This window comes from Carcharhinus amblyrhynchos, chromosome 2 (assembly GCF_965287045.1).
Source record: "Carcharhinus amblyrhynchos chromosome 2, sCarAmb.v2.hapA, whole genome shotgun sequence".
NCBI lineage: Eukaryota > Metazoa > Chordata > Chondrichthyes > Carcharhiniformes > Carcharhinidae > Carcharhinus > Carcharhinus amblyrhynchos.
In genome coordinates this window covers 59382452-59392695 of record NC_137325.1, presented here as the reverse complement: position 1 = coordinate 59392695, position 10244 = coordinate 59382452, and positions in this window count along the sequence as shown.

Sequence of the window (10244 nt, the reverse complement as noted above, 5' to 3'; positions counted from 1 at the left end):
AAATGATTGGATTGAGAGAGAGAGACAGAAGTAAAGAATATATTTTTTAAATATAACACGTATCTTCAACAATTCATTGTATGCAGGAAAAAGATTCCACACTTTTAATTGTTTGCTCGCTGGGTTAGATAGGATGATTGCCAGTCATTAATAGTTATAATGTCATTTAAAATGGTTATTGTGTTGTTAATTACCAGACTTAAATTCTTTGCTGAATTTAATGAGCAATCAGTGTGCAAATCCAGCTACATGAAATTCACAAGGTAGTTAAGTGTGAGGTAGCATTTTTGCAAAGCTAATGGTCGCTGCATATCCAGTAACTTGAGATTTGCAAATCATGGGAAAGCTCTTCCTCACCATAAGTTGCTTGTTGATATGCCATATTCTCATTTTCTCGGAGAAATCCAGTACAATGGGCCTCATCAATAATAATATTAGTTGCTATTGAGTAAATGGAGCAGATTGTGTGTATTAAATGATAAATTATATTCAGTGTTATACAGGTTGTAGTTTTAAAACTTATTTATAACTTATTATAGAAATACTATCTCATGCTGAACTTGTGCAGTTTGATTATAGGAACATTACATCCAGGTCCAATCCTCTCTGCTTCCTCGAAAAGCTAATCATAATCACAAACGTCTACTAATAATTTCCTTTGGCTAGGCTCAAGGATGTTTGGTTCAAGTAGAGATTTAACAACACAAGTAAATGGGGAAGTCAAGGCAATGACGTTTCTTCACAGCAACTGTTTTAAGAAACATGTATAATTGTATTACATCAATTGCTTCATTTATTCATTTAACATTTGCACACTTGGCTTATAATTCCAGCCATTTTAGAGCATTGTTATCACCATTATGCATAACACATGGGACACCAGTTGAACTACTGAACATGATCAAACAGTGTGAGATATAGTTTGTATCTGTTCACAAGGACTTTTGTCATCATCACAAAGGCTCTATAAGTCTTGCATTCTGGGAGTGGAGAGTACCAGACCTGTGAAAGAGACTCTTCTGGGAGCGGAGGATAAAGGGAGTGCGAAGCTCAAAGCTCTCACTTACCTTCGGGGAGCAGAAAGCACGGGACCTGCAAGGGGTACGTTTCTGGGAGTGTAGTTCAGAAAGCGATGTGGGTCCAACCAAAGCTGATTGGTGAGCACGTTTTGGTGAGTATTTTCAGTCTTTTAAAGTGATTCATTGCTTAATAAAGAGACAGGGATTGATAAAAGACTACAGAATGGTACGTACAATTATAAAAGAAGTGTTTGATAAGGATAATAAGGGGCGGGGGTGGGGGGGAGATGAAGTGAGAGATCTGAGTGTACAAGTACACAGGTTCCTAAAGGCAGCAGTTCAAGTAGGTAATGCTGTCCTTCACTGGCACAAATATAGAATATAAAAGTGAGGGTATAATGTTGGAATTGTATAAAACACAGGTGAGGCCACAATTGGAGTATTGTGTGCAATTCTGGTCACCATGTTACAGAAAGGAAGTAATTGCTCTGGAGAGAATGCAGAGGAGGCCTATCAGAATGTTGCTAGGGCTAGAAAAGTGTAGTTACAAAGAGAGATCGGATAGGTTGTGGTTATTTTCCTTGGAACAAAGAAGACTAAGGGGTGACTTGATAGGGGTGTACAAAATCATGAGAAGAGGTAGCGTGGACAGGATACAATTGTTTCTCTTGGTGGAGAATTCCAGAACCAGGGGACATAGATTCAAGGTAAATGCTACTTTAGGTTCAGAAATTACAATATGCACAATCCATCACTGGAAGTTAGAACCCTATAATAAAATGATTATCCTAATGTTGGGCTTTGCATTGTACAGAAGACACAAAGAAGACCTTTTTTATTATGCTGAGGGTGTTGGGTATCTGGAATTCATTGCCTGAGTTGATGATGGGAGGCAGGGACCCCAAGTAATTCTACAGTACTGTGAACTGGGTACAGGAAGATGAGATTAGAAAAGGCACGTGGGTGACCTCATGCTGGCATAGGTAAGATGGCCAAATGGTCTCCTTTTGTGCTGTATCTATTCTATGGTTCTCAGTAAAGTTTCAGGAAGCACTGTCACTGTCCAGTTCCAAATCATTTGGGAAATGCCAACTACAGTATGGCCAGTTGACAAGTTATAGACTTGGTGCTGATATTGGGTGGATTAAAGGAACATTCTTCACACCAGTGAGTAGATAGGAAAAGTTAACTAATCAAAAACGGTTACATGTATTGGTTTGACTTTGCTGCTTTTAAGTGCATCCTGTCTTTACATCCTCCATGTTGTAACCAAAGACATTCCCAAATGCTAGCAGGATTCACAAAATGTGCAAAACCCAACATTAGGATAATCATCTTATAGGGTTTCTAACTTCCAATGATGGATAGCACATATTGTAATTTCTGAACCTAAAGCAGCAAACATTGCAACATTACAGTAGATTAAGCTTTCAGCCCCAATCCAAGCCTCAACCCCACCAAGTTAGACCTGATTAGACCAGAACAGATGACTGAAAGCCGCCTCTCCTTCTTTAGACTGGCCTCCAATGTTACAGCAGGTCTCCCGTAGACTGGATAGGTTTGTGGCATCAACTCCTTTCTTTTTGATCCAGCTCTTGCTAGAATAAATTAATTGTCGCACTATCTGTCTTTCCTAGGAATCTGTTCTACATATTTGAGCAGGAAAAAAATGCTTGAATCGTTTCTTGAGTTTTGTGTCACTCTTTGAGATAACGTAACTAATTGAGCACAGAGTTCTATGAGTAAAGAAATTGGAAACAGCTGAATGATAAAAGAGTTCATGATCAATATTTAGTTTCCCTGTGATTATATGGAGCCATCTTGTCTAAAAGTGTAGCATCTATCAAACAAGCAAGTTGTCCAGGTAGTTTGAGTAGGATTCACAGAATCCTACAGTGCAGAAGGAGGCCATTCAGCCCATCGAATCTGAACCAACTACAATCACATCCAGGCCCTATCCCCATAACCCCATGCATTAACCCTAGCTAGTCCCCCTGACACGAAAGGGCAATTTAGCATGCCAATCCACCTAACGCACACATCTTTGGGCTGCGGGAGGAAACCAGAGCACTCAGAGAGAACCCATCCAGACACAGGGAGAATGTGCAAACTCTACACAGACAGAACCCAAGCTGGGAACCGAACCTGGGTCCCTGGTGCTGTGAGGCAGCAGTGCTAAGCACTGTGCCGTCCATTCAATAACATTGATCCCAACTGATTTAAATGGTCAGCCTGTAAGGTTCTCGCTTTCTAATGTGGGCTTTAGCTGATGGTCATTTTAAACTCGTTCCTGATTACTCAGATCAGCCTATATATGGATAAGAATATGCAGATTGGCAGCTCCGAGGACAATTAATCACCCTTTCCAGGTGAACTGTTTTGATTAGTGTTAAATACAGAGTTCAGTCATTGGTAGTTAACATTGAGTACTGTTTATTATTAATTATTGAAACTACTACACCATGCGATTGATGAGCTGAGGTAGGGAATTCTCTGTTAATTATCTCAGCTTACTTGCAAAATTTTCCTCGTGTGTTCAAGTGTTTGAGATATTAACTACATCAACTTGCTTTCATATAACACGTTCAATGCAGCATAAGTCGAAAGGCTCTTTACAGGCACATGAACAAAGTCTGACACTGAGCGACATAAGGGTACATGAAGACAAATGCCCAAAAGCTTGGTCAAAGGTGCAGGCCTTAAGGAGAACCCTAAAGGGGAGCGATGTGGCAAGGTAAAGGGAGAGAATTCCAAAAATCTCATCAGCTGAAGGTACGGCCACTGGCGGTGAAGCAATTAAAATAGAATATGCACAGGAATGTAGAATTCAGGCGGTGCAGAAATCTCAGTCATCCATCAGGTTGAGGCTGCACCTACCTAGTTCCATTCTTGTTTTAATAGCTTACTGAAGTCAGTCTTCCATCACCATCACCCTTTATTTACAATGTGCTCTAAGTGCTGCTCAGCGACTACAGAGTCTAAGTCAGCCCCAAAGTCTTTCGACTGATGGCCTGAGTGGAGCCAACTGGTTTTAAATGATCCACTGTCCCCACTGCTCCTTCCCTACTGGGGGAGTCTCCACTTGCCTAATAGAAGAGGTCTATTTATGATCCCTCATGTTCATTATAACATCTCCCTCCACTCAATTCTGTTTCTTCCCCAACACCCCCATCACAGGAGGGCCTTTTCCCCCGCTTAGTGGATAGCCTGAGATCCATTGGAGGCAGGACTGGATCAGTGGTGTGAAACGGATTGGAGACCTTTGCTTCCAAAAGGGGACATCGTAAAGCCACTGACACTGGTTCTTCCTGAAATCTTGCTTCGGTTGGGCGCTGGGCTCTTCTGCTTCTATTTGGAAATACATGTCTCATCACCTGAAGGGGCAGGCATAGTGTTGAATTTTAGTTGTGGTTTGAAACTGGCAGTGGGTATGCCCAAGGCTCGGAAATGAAACCTGCGCTGGCATGAGCTCCCTACTCCTGAGATGGTCCAGGTGCTTCCTGACAATTTTGCCCTGCATTTGGACCTTATAGGACATGGGCTCCGTTTTTTTTCAATATGATTCCAGAAACCCAGGTGAGGACACCTGAGGACTGTTTTACTGGTTTTTTATACTCTTTCTGTCCCTGCAGAATCATAGTTCTGATTCTCTTGTTGGGACACCACCTTCCCTGCCAGATTTGGGAACAATAGGCTCAAATATGTCCAAATCCTCCATCCCATTAACAGTTCTGCTGGGGTGATTCCTATCTTTGTCATGGAATCATAGAATCCCAACAGTGCAGAAGGAGGCCATTGGCACATCCACCTGTTACCATAACCCCATGAATTTAACCTGCTAGCTCCCCTGGCACTAAGGGGCAATTTAGCATGGCCAATCAACCTATCCCATACATTTTTGGACTGCAGAAGGAAACAGGAACACCCGGAGGAAACACACGCAGACACTGGAAGAATATGCAAACTCCACACAGATGGTGGCCCGAGGCTGGATTTGAACCCTCCTTGGGTTCCATTGTGGCATAAAGCACTGTGCCATCATGCCACCCATGTGTGAGGGGTAGTCCTATAGTCAAATAAATATCACGCCAGTTTGGTCCCTATGGATGCAGCGAATTACTTCTTCATTATGAGCTTAAAAGTCTGCACCACCTTTTGGCCAACATATTTACTGACGGGTGATAAGGTGTTTGATTCCATTGGAAACCCTGAAGGTCTGAAATTCGGTGCTTGTAGAGACATTGCCATTGTCAGAAACCAGGACTTCAGGTATCCCATGCATGTAGGAACTTCATTGTAGTTTCTCAATGGTAGCATGGGAAGTGATGGCTTATGCAATGTTTCTCAAACTATTTGAAGAGTGCATCAACTACAATTAAAAGCATCAACCCAAGAAAGACCTGATGAAGTCCACCTGCACCCAGGGCCTACCATGCCACTCCCATGAATGTAGGGAGGCCGAGGGGAAGTTTTTGATCCTCCTAGCATAACTCATACTGTCTAACTGAGTCAGTAATGTCTGCATCCAGTCTGGGCCACAATAACAAAGCTCCTGGCTAGCATTTTTATCTTTGAAATCCTGAGTGGACATGATGTAATTCCATAAGTTTCGGACGACCCCACGGGATGATGCCATCCTCAACTCTGAGCTTGTCTTTCTTCATCAAGTGGTGTTTCATTTCATCTGAGGGCTATCCTCAGAATTCCTCATGAAATATTTTATATTTTAATTTAGATAGGACTGGGTCCTTTTGTGTTCAGGCCTTGATTTGCCTTGCACACACAGGCAAGATATCCAAACAATTGAGGGTCATCATGACTACTGCCACAGCTGGTATCATAGCCGGGCTTATGGACAATGCCAGACGACTCATTAGTGTTAGCTATCTGGCTTCTGGGACAGTGCTCTAAGAAGTATTCATAAGCCACCAGTAACAATGCCAATATAATCCAGATGGAGGCAATAAGGGGTATTGGCTTCTTCAAAGAGTCCCAGCAATGGTTTATGATTGGTTGTTATAATGAAGCAGTTTCCATATTCGTATTTATGGAATTTTTTAATGCCAATCCTTCTTTCTCAATCTGGGAATATTTCCAATCAGTATCCAAGAGGGTCCTAGATGCATATGCAGTGAACTTCTCTGTTTCATCTCCAGAGATGTATTGCCCCAAGCCCATAAGGGGAGGCACTGCATGGCAAGATAAGGTCCTTGTTGGGATCAAACTGGAACAATAAATTAGAGGACAAAAACTGCTGTCTATGCTGTTGAAAGCCTCCATCAGTTCCCCCAAGTCCACCTTTGATATTCCTGTGGTAGGGTATGCAAAGGGGTTGGTAAGGAAACCAAATACAGAATAACTTTCCCATAATAATTCACTAACCTTAGGAAGGATTTCAATGCAGTTGGTGCCTCCTTAATGGCCCTCACCTTTTCCTCCCCCGGATGAAGGCCCTTGCCTCTCGATAGCCCAAATAAGTCACGGCATTTGTTTCAAAGACACAGTTTTCCCATTGTAGACATACCTCGACCTCTGAGAATTGCCCTAAGACTTCTTCCAGGTGTTCATGTTTCAAAGTACCTGTGACCATGACATCATCCAAGTACACTGCTATCTTAGTTAATTCTTGGAGTAGATTTTCCATAATCTGTTGAAAAATGACTCATGCAGATGAAACCCTGAAGGCAGGCGAGTGTACTCATAGAGGCCTATGTGTGTATTAATTGTCACATACTTTCGGGAAGGCTTGTCCAATTCAAGTTGGACAAGTGGCACAGTGGTTAGCAGTGCTGCCTGACAGCGCCAAGGTCCTAGGTTCGATTCCAGCCTCAGGTCACTGTCTGTGTGGAGTTTGCACATTCTCCCTACATCTGCGTGGTTTCCTCCAGGTGATCCGGTTTTCCCCCACAGTCCAAAGATGTGCAGGTTAGGTTGATTGACCATGCCAAATTGATCCTCGTATCAGGGGTATTAGCAGGGTAAATATGTGGGGTTTTGAGAATAGGGCCTGGGTGGGATTGTGTTCAGTACAGGCTCAGTGGGCCAAATGGCCTCCTTCTGTACTGTAAGGATTCTATGATGCTCAAGGCTCATGTACAACTTCGAAAATGTTTGGCCCCCAGTCAACCCGGTGTATAGGTCTTCAATCCGGGGCATGGGGTATCGATCAAATTTAGAAATCCTATTGACAGTAAGCTTATGATCTCCATTAGCTTATCCAGCTTAAAGACAGGAACAACACCTGTGGCCCACTCTGTGAGTTGTACGGGTCTTATCATGCACAGCTTTTCCAGGTGTTCCAGTTCAGATTCTAATTTTTCTATTAAAGACTATGGAATTGGTCTTGCTCATAGTTATCTAGAGCACCGGAGTTGATGTAGATCTTAGCTTTGGCTCCCCTTATTTTTCCAAGCACTTCCCATCAGGATAGTTATTGATGTGTTTGTGTAGTCTCCCTGCACCTAGCCTGAAGATCTCCAGTGAGTTCAGTCTAATGTGCTGGAGCCAATCTCCCCCATAAGAGCAGGTCCTTGTCCCCATACAATGATGAGTCAAAGTCAAGCTGACTGCTGCCTGTAAATCACTAGGGTTGCTGTGTTGCTTTTATCTGCAATGGTTCAGCGTGCATGTGGCCAGCCTACCCTCTGTGTTTTGTAAGTTCAGGAACTGAATACCACCTGAAGGTGATCATAACTCTGCTCCCTAGTAACAGGGACCGCAGCCCATGTATCCACTTACATTTTGAATGGGTAGCCATTTATGAACAACTCCACTATTATAGGGCAACCTTTGTCATGGAGATGTGATTTATTTGCATTATCCCTGTTCCTGGTTGTGGGCATACCTACAAGGAATGGTCCTGGACTGACTTTGGCCTTTTTTCAAACTAACACAGGTTTTGATTGTCCCTATATCTTTGTCTCTATTATGGTCTTCTGTAACACTTGTGATAGTCCAATGTCTGACATCCACAACCTTCTAGACTATGCTCCCTTGGAATCTGAAATGCGTCCCTGCCCTTTCTTGATTGCTAGGTGATGTGACTTGGGCTCTGCCGCTGGAAGGGATTCTATGATATTTTACTGATACCATCGCCCTCAGTTGAGGGGTGGATTTTGCATGATGCTCCTGCCCTCAATTGGAGAGCACTGCTGTCTGACGTTCCCTGTAGTTCCTGAGCTCTTTTTTTCTGCATTCTGCAATGATAGTGATACCTCAATGTTCTTCTTTAGACCCAAATTTGGTTTTGCTAATAATTTCTTTTGGATTGTCACGTTGTTAATTCCACAGACAGTCTATCTCACAACATGTAATTTAGGGGTATCCCGAATCCATAATGCTCTGCCAATTCTGGTCAGAAATTCAGCGACTGATTCCCCAGGAGTTCACTCTGCCATGTTAAAACAGTGTCACTGGAGTATCATGGAGGGTTTCAGGTCATAATAGCCTTTAACCAAGTCCACCAGTTCATTAAAAGTTTTGGAGTCAGGCATATCCAGATAGGGCAGGCTTTTTATTACACTGAATGTTGGGACTCCTATGCTATTAACATGACCACTTTCTACTTTTCATCCCCCTCAACATTGTTAGCCCAAAAAAGGTAAAGCATGCACTCTGCGTATTGGACCCTGTCTTCTATGCTTGCCTTGTAGGCTTCAAGTTCGCCAAAAAGAGGCATTTTTCTTACTAGAGGATTATTTGTCTCGACAGTAATGACCTAGATGGAAGAAAAAACTCGCTTTACTCCTCATCGCCAATGTAATAATCTTACCAAGGCCAGTCTTCCGTCACAATCACCCTTTATTTACAACATGCTCAAAGTGCTGCCCTTTGGCTACAGAGTACAGGTCAGCCCCAAAGCCTTTCAACAGCTAACTTGAGTGAAGCCAGCTGGTTTTGAACTCCCCACTGCTCCTTTCCTTTGGGTGAGCCTCCACTTGTCTAATAGGAGAGCTCATATTCTTTGAGGCCCACATGGACATCTATTGATGATCAGGGTGGGGATTATAGGCCTATAGTTTGTCATCCACATGCTGCTTTTGGTGACATTATCCAAAAACACAACATTAGGTTTGACATATAACAATGGTATTTGTTTTGATGTGGGTGTCCAAGTAAGGGACAAAAATGAGATTATATCTCTGGGAACTCTTTTCCTAGTCAAAAATCCACTGTATATGGAGTTTGTGGCCTCTCCACTGGACATCTACCTAAATTCTGTCCAGAGAATACTGTTGTCCCTGTTAATTCTCAGATACTTTCAACCAGTTTGCTTCTAAGGCTTTACCCCGGTGCCCTTATTTGCAAGATGGACAAAGGACAAACACAAGTAAAGGTTCAACAAGTTTATTAATAATAACACTATTAACCCTTAAATTACCCACATAAAATAAAAAGATACCCCAGATTCAAGTATAACACCCGCAAAGATGGTTTGGTTAAACTGCAGGCTCGATTCTGGTCTGTCGTCACAAAGGTGAATTTCAATGGCAGCTTCTTCATCCTTCTTCTCTGGTCAGTCTTTCAGATAGTCAAGTTTGCCACCTTCATCAAGTCTTCGCTCCTGATGCCTGAAAATGTGTCCCTTTATCCCCCTGCCTGCTTGCCTTCCCAGAAACTTCTCTGGGTTCTGGCCAATGAGGTCCCAGGAGGAGATTCCAATGCCCAGTGGGTTTCTTGATGTCTGCCTGACAGGACATCAGGGTTCTGCCCCCAGGTGTCCATCTCCATGATGTTGTTTACATGTAACCTGTTATCAGATAAGTTAATTGCAGGAACTCTTGGTGACAGAAAGTCTGGGCTGATTTGGGCTTCTAACAATAGGCCAGTGCATTTCAAAGGGGTGCAATGGTCTCCTAAGTATCAGTAGGTGCAACAACTTTTGTTGGGTCAGGCCCAGATATGTTTGTGTATTTGTACAATTGGCCTGCCCGAGATTTGACTGTGTTTGATTTTTAATATGCCCAATTCTTTAATTTAGGATATCTAATTTTATCAACCTTAAAACTAGGCCTTGTTTCTATTACCACAATACCAATCCAGGAATTTCAGCTCTTATGTTTCTGAGGTACCAAATTCTGTTTTAATAAATTTTTACCGCAATAGGTCCTGCATCTGCATTTCACTCACTGCCAGTCAATGGGAGCAAAATGCATCTGTTGTAAACTGATAGGGACAATCAGTCTGACAAGATTTTGTGGCATTAAAATTGAAACAGTAATTCAT